The sequence below is a fragment of the Falco biarmicus genome, chromosome 11 (genome assembly GCF_023638135.1).
Source record: "Falco biarmicus isolate bFalBia1 chromosome 11, bFalBia1.pri, whole genome shotgun sequence".
In the NCBI taxonomy this organism is placed as follows: domain Eukaryota; kingdom Metazoa; phylum Chordata; class Aves; order Falconiformes; family Falconidae; genus Falco; species Falco biarmicus.
Window position 1 is genome coordinate 1933031 of NC_079298.1, and position 12796 is coordinate 1945826.

The 12796-nt window shown below is 50.4% G+C and overlaps 1 pseudogene; it reads right to left on the reverse strand.

Annotated features, from left to right (window-relative positions):
* Positions 1-12796, reverse strand: part of LOC130157032 (hydrocephalus-inducing protein homolog) — a 67234-nt pseudogene that overhangs the window by 24259 nt on the left and 30179 nt on the right.

Sequence of the window (12796 nt, forward strand, 5' to 3'; positions counted from 1 at the left end):
CTTCACAGCTCAGGCACGCATCAGAGGGCTGTGTACTTCTATTGCACAGACACCCGAAAAGAGGCAGTACTGGGTGCTCGCTGTTCAGAAGATTTTTCCATCTTGCATCACATGTGGCCTAATTTTCATTAAAAACTTGATGTTCTAAACCATCAAAGCTCTTAGGAAATGACAAAGACTTCCAAGGGACAAGTTTTGCCCATAATCATGGGTGAGGCATGCCCCACGGCCACTATCATCAAAAAAAATCAGTGGCCATTCTTTCCCTTCTGCAGCAGGCCCTCAGCCTCTCCTGGAAGGTCTGCGGAAGCTATCCTTTCTTCTGCCCCACCATTGATGCTGGAACTTTAGGAAACCCTGGGAGTTTTATGCTCTCTCCTTCCAGGTGAACCTCAGAGAGTGCTCTCCTGAAAGGAGGAGGAGCAGAGTAAAATACAGACCATTCAGGACAGCCGAGAGAAAAAGAAAGAAAAAAGAGAGTATGTCCCGCTCCTCGCTAGCAGCTGGGGCTTCCAGGAGCACCCAGCCGCTGGCCAAGGCCTGGGTACCCCGGGCTGGGACCGTGTGATGCCCCCACCACAGCATGTCCCAGAGCACATGGACCAGGGCATGGAGGGGCCGCAGCCTCCTTGTCCTCAGTCCCAAAGCCACACCTGGTTCTGTGGAGTGAGAATTCGGATCTCAGTCGGGTTAACACCTTGGCACATCATGGAGGGATTACAACTCGGCATTCAAAGAAACAGGGGTGTGGGTGGCCCAACAGCACAGAACTGTTTCCCAAGTCCCTAACTTCTGCTGCTTTCTGGCACTCATTTTTTTGCCCACGGAACGTCCCCAGGTTTTGAGGTTGGTTTTGAACGTGATTCTCAACCAACCACATCAACACAGAGATCCAGTTTTACACGATGTAGGACACGGCAAGTGAAGGAGGGATCAGCACTTAGGATTTTGCTTCTCCCTGCAAAAGCGGCTTAGAAATGGGTTTTGGAAGAAATCAGATGTAACCCAGTACATTTCCATATCCAGAAAAAAACAACAAAAAAAGAATTTTAGGTGATTGAGCCCCCCCACCACGTGCTTCCTTCCAGCACTCAAGAGCCATGGCTTTATTTGCATGAATAACTAAGAAAGTTCATTTTGAGCTTAAACAAAACAAATTTCAAACCACTTCTTAACCGCTGGCTTTGCAAGTTGCACAGTGCTGATGAGTTCTGTAAATCACCTGATCCAGAAGCGTTCGGCTAAGCAATTTATGGAGGCAACTGCAAAAACACACATGGAGGCCAGCCACTTCCCCGTGGGGCTCGAGATCCAACTGCAATTTCACAGTGCTGCACTAGGGCAAAGCTTCTAAATATTCCCTGCAAGGGGCACACGCTGTCTGCAAATCGTCCTCCAAAGGGATCTGTGACTGGCATGCAAATGCACGAGGAAGGCTGTCACACTGCTCAGAGTCGTCAAGAAGCAAAATTAATGACTCCCTAGTTAAAGATCACGGGTTTCTTCTTTAAACTCTTTTTGCACCCTGGGACAGTCTCCACCCTGACGATACAGCAGCTCAGCTCTGTTTTGTGAGGGATGGGGGGTAGGTGACCTCCTTGAGGTCCTCTCCCAAGGGGCCCATGGAAGAGTTCAGATCTCCTGAGGGACCACGAGGGTTTTTCCAGAGCAGGCTCCTCTTTCTAAACACCGATCGCTTGCCCAGCTCTGTTTCCTGTAACTCCCAGGTTGCATGTAAGTAATTTTCCTATTTCTCTGCCACAACAACAACAAAAGCTCTCCAGGCACAACCCCTGGAGATCCCTGCAGCAAAGTGATGGACAGCCCCACCACCACAGCAAAAATCCCAGGGCCAGGAGCACAGCGCTGAGCCAGGATTCCCTTGGGAGCAACTTTTTAAATCAACCCTTTCCTTCCACAGCTCTAACAACTGCAGCTGGCGGCCAGGAAGGCGGTTTGTTAACACGAGCCCTGGTTAATTACTGTAGGTGGCATTTGCCAAGTAAACCCTGCGCAATTACCGTATCAATAAAAAGCTGTTTCATGGCCTTTGTATCTGTCAGCTTGGAGCAGTAAGGAATGGCTCGAAGCAGCTGGGTTAGTGATCTCAGCACCCTCCAGAACGGGAGCCTGGCTGCTGGGGACCACGGGCCTCGCACCTCCTTCCTCTTAGATGGGGAAAACCAGAGCGTTCCCTGGATGGAAATCTGACAGGGACCTCCCACTCCTGAAAAACACCTCAAGCAGCACCACACGGACGGAGAGGAAGGACAAGGTAACCTGAACCACGGAGCTTGCTGCAAGCATTCCCTGCCCCGTGCCAGCACAGCAAGGCCATCACCTCTGTAAGGGCAAAGGCGGCGTAACTCGGTGGGTCAGTGATAACTGCTCCCAGAAAAAGACCTGACAGCACTTCTGTCAGCCGGGAGGAGCATAAAGCTTGTCTAGCAGGCTGCTCGCACTCTGACTTCTGGGGAGGGTGCTCACCCTGCTGAGGACAGCGAGCCCTGTAACACGCGACCCAGATGAAGCATAGACTTGAGCCACGAGGTGACGATTCCCACGCAGGGACAGCAGCACACGTGTGGTACGTTCACAGACACCCTGCGCTCAGCAGGGCTCAGCCACTACGGTCTGGCAGCGCCTGGAGAGCGGGAGGTGACCCAGGGGCAGGGAGCACGTTTCACTCAGCTCCTACCGCCTCAGGAGCCCGATGGTGCATCCACGTAATAAAGGCTCATCCTGGAGGTCTACAGGGGCTTAGTGCTCGTCCACCAAAGCTCTTCTGCTGTGTACCTCTCTGCCTTTACAAACACCTTGCAGCACAACGAATGCATGGTATGAAAGCTCGCTGCTTTGGCTGCTCTGGGATCAGCGGTCGGAGCCAGGCGCGCTAAGCCCTGGCTCTGCACAGACCAGCTGGGAGCCACAGGGACAGCAGGAAGGTGCTGGCACTGCCCTGCTGACCACCGGCTCTTCCTAGGAATTCCGTGGGAACCAACTGGGCTGGAAGAGTATTTGTGCCTCGCCTTTGCTGTGGGTAGCAGGAGGAGGAGAAAGGAGCTGTACCTGAGATGTCGCAGCAGACTGTTGATACACTCTGGCTTCTCGGGGTCTGAAGATCACGTAAATTTCAACTGAAGAATTTGGCCAGACATCTCCCTCCTAAGACAGGAGACAACAAACCATTTACCTTCAAACGTTACATTTCTTGTTTTCAACCACAGCCCTGTAAGCCTTTATTTAGAGCATCAATGATGAGCAAGGAGCAAACAACACTTACAAAATGTGTAAGACTTTGGAAGCAGCTGTGAAAAAAATTAAGTCCCTTACCTTAACTAGCACCCGGTAAAGGCTTGCCTTTTTTTTTTTTTTTTTTTTAATTAGGGCTATAATAAAGGAACTAAACTGGCTGGCTTCGGCATATCAAGGATCTCTTCAGAAGTGCCAGCTGACCTAAAGAAAAGATACGGTTTCCCTCCAAACCTTCCCTTATATCCCTGTGTCACTACAGCCATGTGAACACGTCTTCTCAGATCAGAAGAGATTTAGCAAGTCAAATGGATTTTTCCATTCTTAGTTACAAAGACAGAAAGAAAGAAAACCATGCCTGCCTTCATCATTGCAGAAGAGATCTGTAAACCAGCTCACAAACAAAGGCAAGGTCCCGTCAGGGCTGGCTACCCCGGCCAGGGCTCACTGTCCAAGCCTCCCTCTGCTTGCAGGCAACAACTGGCAGAAGAGGAATATCAGGGCTTTGCAATCTGCTCCAGCTGCCTGCAGGTCTCCACAGGGGGTATGAGACATTGCCCATGACACAAAGCCCTAGTTGTCCTGGCCTCCTCCCGTTCCTGCATCACCGCTGCTGTCGGAAGCGGAACCGGAGCTGGGTCAGTGCCCACGTGGCATTTCTCTGACACTAGAATGTGATCCTGGCTCAAAATAACCCAAACCGAACACCAAAATGGTGAACTTCCGCTGCACAAAAAAAATCCAGCTTCAGCAAGAACCTGGGAGAACCCTGCAAGCGTAAATCTTCAAACAGCGAGGGAGTGGCGATGGGTCCCTGCAGGTGTTATTCCCAGCGGCCGAGGCCCCAGCGGGATGATTTGCCCAACACCACCGAGACCACGGTGATCGCTGCAGTGTTGCTGGCATCTCTCTGTACGCTGTATAACTCACCAGATGTCCTGCCATGCTCCAGGAAGCCAGTCAGTGGTGCAATAAGATCCTGGTAAGGGACATATCTCCCTACATCCAGGGTGCTGCTGGATCCCAAGGCACAGTCAGATGAGACTGCTCTAAGGCATCAGAGGAGACAAGCCTACGGACGAGCAACACAACCCATCCATTCATATGCACCCGCACAGCTCTCTGCAACAATCCTAACGCAGCATTATTGATGGAGCCTTGCACTCATATCCTCACTCCCAAGAAAACCTGCACCAGCAGTTAACAGACTCAAACCTCTTGAGCTTCTGACATGAAATCACCATTCTCCAGGATTCAACGTATTTGGACAGAAACTTCAGGCAGTACGTCCACAATCAGCTTCCCTGTATTGTCAGTGAAGCTGCACGCCAGACTGTTTGACTCAAAGGGAGAGGGCAAGAAGAAATCATCAGTTACACATTATTCTACTATTCTGTGGCTAAAAAAAAATTGTGAAGGACATGACTGTTTTGGGAAACCTTTGTCATTTCTCCCTTCATTACTGCTGTATGTCAGACCATAAAACTGGAAAATATTGTGACCTATTTCTCCTGGGAAATGAAAATAGGCTGTTGGAAAGGTTCCTCACATTCCTGCTACCCCACGGGGAAGAAAGAATTGCTGGTTAAAAGGATACACTTCACTACTCACCCTTGCGGGCTACTGCTACATAGGCGTACCAGCCCTAGGACACGGCAGGAGCCAGCGGTCTGCCGCGGCTAGCATATTCTCCGTAAGATGGCAGTTGAGTCAGATCATGGAAAACTACCGTGGATGCTTGCCAGGGCAGAAATGCAACTATGCAGTGCTGTGAACACGATACTGCAACACTTCTGGCTTAATGTCAGCCTCAGGCAGGCTGCAGCTGGCAGGTGGCATAAAATACAGACGGTGGATGTATGATGATCCAGCACAAAAACTCCTGCTGTTGTGCCCTGGCTTTGCTACAGCATATGCCAACGTGATACCCGAGGGGACGGCACACCATGACTCACCGCTACAGAAGTGACCTCAATAAGGAGACCAACCATAAATAGATGCAGATCCTATTTCCCCTCCCTCAGCCCCTAAATAATGCGAATCTCCTCAACCTCCACCAGCCTGAAAAGGAAAAAGCTGGTCTTGGAAAGCGGGGCACCACCAACTGTCGGCCTGCTTTGTTTGGTGGAGGGAGAAGGTGATCCATGGAAAGGAAATCACTGCTCAAAGCACACCAAAACCCCCAAAGGCAGAGCTGGCAACACAAGTACTGAAGTGACTCCCCAAAGTGCATCCTGTTAGTTCAGGGCACTCAGGGAAAAGGCAGCGCCAAAGCCAGTATCTGCCCCTTCCCATCAATAACCGAACCCACAGCGAGCGGAGGGATGGACCATAGCTCCCACTGGAGATGGCGCCTTCTGCCAAAAACCAAAGTGCTCTGCAGTCCCCTCTCATTTGGATGGGGACCAGCTGGGCACCTCAGCTGAGGTGGACGTTTGCAGGAACAAATATCGCTGTTATCTCCTGGCCCAACCTCTGCACCAACAGCAGTAGCACTTGCGTAACCTGCACATCTTGAAGACCACCTCCATCGGCTCAGAGCTGACACGTGGCACTGAGGAGTCGCTACCAGGCAATGACAAGACAGTGATGACTTGTCAAGGTAAGAGCAATGATTACAAATCCTTTTCCTCCCTTTCCTCTGGTTTCCATTTCCAAGGAGTCAGCTCCCACGTGTCTGTACTGTGACTTACAGCTAAGCTGTGGTGGGGAAGGTGCAGCAAAAAGCAAGGACTTTGTCCTTTGACAGCCACCTGGGCTTCTACCACAGATGCTTCTGCTGACATACCATGTGTCTTTGCAAAAATAAATCAACTTTGAGATGCACTCAGGAAGTCAGAGTTACAGAACAGCTTGTTTCCCACAGGCTTGGACGGCTGCTCAAAACGTTCATGGTCACAGGCTGACTGCAAAACCGCTCCTCCTCTTTTCTCTTATTATTTTCATCAGCAAGTTAACCTTATACAGGCTGAAACAGCCTGCTGCAGCTTCCACTGAGAGCAACCCCTGGCAGCTAACGGCCCGCTTACACAGCAAAGCTGCTGCACAAACCCTGCAAAGCCACCCTGCCCAGAGAGCCTTTCCAAGGCTATCGTCCCTCCAGCGGCCTCCTAACCTCTGGGAACCTCCAGCCACTTGTTCCAAGGGTTTGATTCTTTCTATAGGGTGCTCCCAGGCACCACAGGTGATAGGTGAGAAGAGCAGCCGCCGCTTTTGGCCAGAAGGTCCGAGGCAGCAAGGTCCCAGCTCTGGTGGGGCCCCTCCAGCAGATTTACACGGCGCTGCAAGAAGGGTCTCTGTCCACGCTACAAGTTACGGGACTCTCACCGGGGAGAAGGTTGTGGAAGTCAGCAGCAGTGGATTTTTAGATTTTACATTTGATAGGAAAAAAGACTAACATTTGATGTGAAGACACCCGTACGCCAGGGGGGAAGACAGACATCAGCAAAACTATGAATGTGAAACCCATTGGTCCATAAATCATGGAATTAATGGAAATCTAAAGATTGATAACGCTGTACAGGACAGGAGGGGAACGACTCCTGTAGTATCCCACTTACACCCAGTCCTAAGCAAACTGTAACATCAACACAGCCATTCAGGAAAGGTTTCCACTCAAGACTTGAGGCCAGGCTACACTCTGGGTCCGTACAGCGCTACACGGAGCACCAGGACTCAGCGGGCAGCCAGGCTGCTGGACCTCACCCTAATGCACTTCAGGAGCCCAAGAGCAGGTTAAGCTCGTTATGGAGACCTAGCCCAGTTGTAATGAAGCAGGAGCCCTGCGACATGCTCCAAAACCAGCTGGCACAGCTCAGGCGATCGGCTCCCGCTCTCTGCAATACCCCCGCTGCTCTGACACAGGCTCTTGGTCCCATCATGCTGCTCTCAGCTGCAGTGGTGTGAAACTGCAGCTGTGCTCACATGGGGGGCTCTCAGCCTCATTCGGGCTATAGGAGTAACCAAGAAGAGAACAAGATCCCCTTCCTTAAAAAAAAAAAATAATAGTTTCACCTACTATAAAAGAAAGAAGAGGCTCGGATTATTCTAGCGTTTGCAACAGGATGAGAAGGGATTTTGCATTGCTCAGGCAGCAGGCATTCTTCATCTCAGACCATGCAAATACTCAGTCAGGGCTCTGTTTCGTTGAAGGACATGAGGTTTTGATTGCGCAAACACAAAAGCAAAAAGTTTTCTCCAAGTCTGCAGTGAAACTCAAAAAGTTCGTTTAAAGCTGCCAGCCTTGCGTGCAGGCTCACAGACGATGCTGGGAGGGAGAGTCACACATGGTATAAATCCAGATTATATGAAGGGATTGGTCTTTCCGTGATTAAACGGGCTGAACTTGGCCTCCTTTCCATAGAGGACCTTTTCATTCTTCAATAGGTGAACTAAAGCCCATGGTTAATCCCCATACGCTACGTGTAAGGCCTGCCCTTATATATAATAATCAGTACCCCTGAACACTGTAAGGACACTTATGAAGTGCCCTTAATTTACAGCCCTTGCAGCAGAGCTCAGCTTTAGGCAGGCTCTCGCCGCCTGCCAGGAGCTCACTGTTTAGAAACGCTTTTTGCAACAACCTCTCCCAGCCTCACTAGAAACCTCATGTCTTCCCTCTCGGCACATCAAGACGCTGACGCGGGTATCTGCCAAGTGACCTCATTCAGGGAGGAGGAGGAGGAGGAAGAGAGGTTCTCAGCTATCGCTTACCACCGGCTCAATGGCAAAAATATCACTGGAGAAAAGCATAGAGTCTTCTCGCACCTTTGCCCTCTGGTTCTGGAAGGCACGGGAGAGAAGGGAAAGGCGTTCTTGGAGCGTGGGGTCCATTGCACGCTGCTTGAGAAAAGAATCCCTCTCATTCTCCTCCTGCTTCTGCAGCCTGAGACAGCCCCTGCAGCCATGGGGAGACACAAACCAAGCAGATCATTTAATAAACAACATATTTGCAGAGACTGTCGCGTAAGCGCAGGAGCAGCCACGCACTGGGGGAGGAACAGCAGGAGCAGCTCAGCAAGGGGCTGACCCCAAGCCACGGGGTCCCAAGCAGATCAGGTTATCACTTGTTCGCTGGCACGGCAGGTAGTTTTACGCCACACTCACGAGCTAAGAGGAGGTTTTTGAAAGCTAGCAGCCCTCAGGAGAGCCTCCTGGCTCAAAGCTACTGCCACGACTAATGGACAACCCACCAACACCCTCAGATGGATTTTCCTCCCGTAGAGGTGCTGGGGGAGATGGATGAAGATGAAGGAGCACACACTGCAGTGCTTCGCTGGCAAGGGGAGAGCAGCTGGGATTCAGCTGCAGGTTACCAGCATCACTCTTTTTTACCTTCCCTTTTGGACTGGCAGGGATAAGCAAACTAGATCTGCTCCACTGCCTACACTGCCATCCAGCAGAGGATCCCAGAGCATTTGAAAAGCCAACTCACGGACTTTCAGGCATTGCATCACTTCAGTGAAATTAATGGGTTTATATGCATGAAGACAGAGGCCCCGAGAGGTGAAGGGACTTTGCCTAGCATCACCCAATAACGAAGGCAGGACCAGCATCTCTGAATGCAAACCCTTACATCCAGCCTTGAACCACTGCAACATTTTTCTCTTTTTGGCCTTCTCCACAGAGCTTTGACACAGGTCACCTCTCCCTCACTTGGTAGTTGTAGCAGCAATCATTCTAGTGTTTAAAGCTCGCAACCGAGAGGTGAGAAGGGAGCACTGCTGCAGAGCACTTGCTTCCCAGCTGGCACGTGGATGTGCCCCCTTCACGCTCCAGTCCCCTGGCCACCAAGGACCAGCAGGTGACTACTCGAGGGCGATGAGGGGAAGGCTCCATACACAGCACATCAGGGCAACGTGGTATAAACAGGACCGCAATCACCACCCAGCTAAATTCCAATGCATTTAGAAAGGAAACACAGCCATGGACATTACTAGCAGCACGCAGACAGAGCCTCGGGCAAATGCTGTCACCAGTGCCAAAAATACTTTCTTTGGCTTGCTCCCTGTGGAGTGTCATGAGAAATGTTTTTCCACGGCTGACCTACAGCGCTGTGCATGAGGGGGGCTTCCAGGCACCGAGATGAGCAACCCTCAACTAAGCCTTCATCAACAGACAATAATTCCATTGTTGAATCCCAGAAAGTCCTGCAGGAGGGAGACAGAGCAAACCCCTGGGTAGACCTTGTGATGATCCAGGTCTTTTGGGGTGACAGCCAAGCGCAGGGTGCTGAACTGCCTCCTCCCATTGGAAAGGTCCTCTCTGCTCTGACATCTCAAAAGCTTCTGCTACAGCAGCACAGAGGCCTCGGAGCTATGACCACCCCTAAGACTGCAAGTAAGGAAGAACAAAGCACTCTGCTCAGAGTATAGAACACGAGCTGGCATAAGATCAAGTGCCATTGGAAAAAAATGGGTTGAAGTTAACTGTGGGGAAACCTGGTTGCTTCTGAGGGGAGAGAGGATCACTCAGGGTCCCATCTGAGATAGGCAGGTGGGAAGAGATGCTAAAAGAATGGCGCAGGGACGTACTAAGAGAAGGTCATGAGACTTTTTCTGTTAACACACTGATCTTGCACAGAAGTCACACACTGCGCAATTAAAAACAGAGAAGAGTGGAAAACTAGTTTTGGCCTTCAAGGCATTTCTGACCTAATTACACTGAACTTTATTTGCTCAGAAGCCCTCAAAAAGTTCTCCAGCTGAAGGCAGTTTCCTGACCAGCTCTGGGTTCAGACTAACTCCTATACACCTACAGCCATTCAACTCTGAGAAGGCACACAAGGACTCCCTAAATCACCCCAGCTTCTAAGTGTCTTTTCCAGTGCATCCCCTTGGGCTAGAAGTGTTTCCCTGCTGCCCCAAATGGAATTTCAAAGCTTCAGAGACACCCTGTGGAGAGCCTGCCCCACCTCTCAGCACCACGAAGACACAGGTGCTGACGCCCAAAGGCACTTCCAAGTCCTGTGCTGCCCTGCCTTCCCCGCAGAACCCTCCACCTCCGAACTCTCCGAGCCCCGGAGAAGGGGCAGGGATACCTCGCTGTGCTGGAAGCCGGGACAGCGCAAGGCAATTCAGCATCCTACAGCCGGATGGCCTCAACGTTCGGGGCCAGCAAAGCACCCTGCCCTGCGCACTACTGGACAAGAAGGCTGAAGAAGGTTGCCATCTTATCAAAGCTGGAGGGGAAGAAACTGCAGTGAATATCACAACAGGTACGCTGCCTGCAGCTGTTAGGTGCTACCGCTCAACGCAGTCCCAGGTAAGGAGTGCCGACACCTTCCTCAGCCTCACAGACCCTCTGCGAGCCCAGGGACCTGGCCTCACTGACTTAGGGCTCCCACAGATGGGAATTTGCTCTCCGAGGAAATGCAGCCTTTCCTCCCCAAAACATGAGCTGGAACATGGATGGAACCGGAATGGGAAGCACTGAGCTCCATTACCCTGAAGCCCAGGGGGGGACACCCTGGTGTCGTGGATGGTTTACTTGTCCTACGCCATTCAAAAAAGCACCAACATCCCTCTGAGGCCGTACGTTAGTTTTACCCTTGGGCAGCGTGTCTTACTGAAATGAATCTTCCCAATGAACCTCAGCTTCTCCTGATCCTCCCCTTCTTGACTAACAAAAGCCTTCCACTGGAGTGGGCTATGACTTTACTCCGATTGTGGATGACCACGGATCTGTGGTTTGACAGCGTGATGTAGGTCTTCCCAGCTGTCAAGGAGTTCCTGTCTAGCCTGATGTTGACATCTTCAACTACTGCAAAATGAACTCCACGAAAACTATCATGATCTCGCTGTCTAAACCCATGGCCAGGTGGGTCTTGAAATAATGGGTATAGTTCTGATCTTAAAAACCAGGCTGAAGCCTTTGAAATTTCTGCCCTTCTCCGAAGTACAGAGCAGCTTCTATACGAAGACTGAACAGGATTCCTCAACCTAGAAACCACACAGGAGATAGGTAGGTTTGTAGAAGTATGAATGGCCTGGGAAAAAGTGAACAAGGAAAAAATTGTCACAATTTGTTGTAAAACAGGAACCCGAGGGCCTGAAATGGTATTAGTTAAAATGAGAGAAAAGTAGTTCTAGTACTTTTCCTAGGAATATTCCTTCCTTTGGAACGTACTGCCATAGGTGCCTACAGGCGCTCATCGCTATAAATCCACAAAGCAACTGGACAAAGGCTTGGAAGGTAAAACCATCAGAAGCGATTAAACAAAGATGTGAATAAAGCCTCCAGCACAGAAAAATGCTGCCTCCAAGGCCCACGAGGGAGAAAGCATATGCACTGCCTGCTTCTACACGCTTTGCTAAGCATCCCCTACCGCTGCTCTCCTGGAGAGCACTTACACTCCCGGCTGCAGGCACCGAGGACGCTTCTGAAGGCTGGAGGGCTTTGCCGGAGCACCTTCTACCACAGAGAGAAGGATCTGGCATCGTGCTGACTGTGTAAACCCACAAACCTCCCGGTACAGACGAGAGCGTGCAGACGCCAGCGAGTCAGGAGGGAGCAGCAGGTCTTTCTGCCAGGCAGATAAACCGACACAGCAGAGCTGTCAGGGTTGGCCCAGGGCAGCTTCAGGCTTCATGGCCTGGGTGCCAAATTAGATGTGACATTTATTTAAGACTCTTGATGGTTTACTATATAAGTCTGGAGGAAAAGAAAAAAACAACAACAAAACAATCTCTGTACTGTACCAGCAATGTAGCCCTAGGTATTTCACTTGATGGGGTAATGTCCGTGGGTCTGTGCTTTGGGACGCTTTGCTGCCATGAAAGCACATTTACTGAATCCAGACGTACCTGCCCTATCGTTACTTACACAACACAATGATCTTATTACAGGCTGTCAGCTCTCTCATTCTTACAGGCTTTTGACGTATTTCCCAGAGACAGCAGGACACAGCTCACTCTGCAACCTGAACAAAGCAACACCTGAACTTGAAATTAAAAGAGAGGCTTCTTACACAGCAGTAGAGCAGGTGCTTTGGGCTGTGCACTCCTGAGCGATGCTCTCTGAGACAGCGGGAACACCACCGTGTTTTATTCCAGCATCCGTCTGCATGGCTATGGCCACCGGTATCTCAGCACATCATGGTAACTTTTAACTATCTGAAAGTAAGAAACCCAGCACTGGGTCATCCTCTGGGGGGCCTGTTGTGCAGGAGGAGAGGGAATTTACAGAAGAGCTAAAATATCTTTCCGAATATTAAGCAAACCCTTGAACAAGATTTCAAAACAAATTTCAGGTTTTATGAAGAATGCGTTCCCAGCATTCAACAGCCAGTACCTTCCTCCATCGATTACTGCTCTAAATATTAGGAAGCTGGTAGCCAGATGGATTAGACTGAAGAGAAACAAAACAGCACTCTGCTGCCTTTCGTCCTCACCGTAATATTCTCCCTCTATCCCTGTAACTCCCTCCTCGCTGAATTTGGATTTTAAACCTTTCTAGGAGTGCATGACAGTCAGGTTCAGAATATTTGGGTAACAGGGAAAGCAAGTTTAAGTTAATTTGCCCAGTTTGTCAGAAAACTATGCCT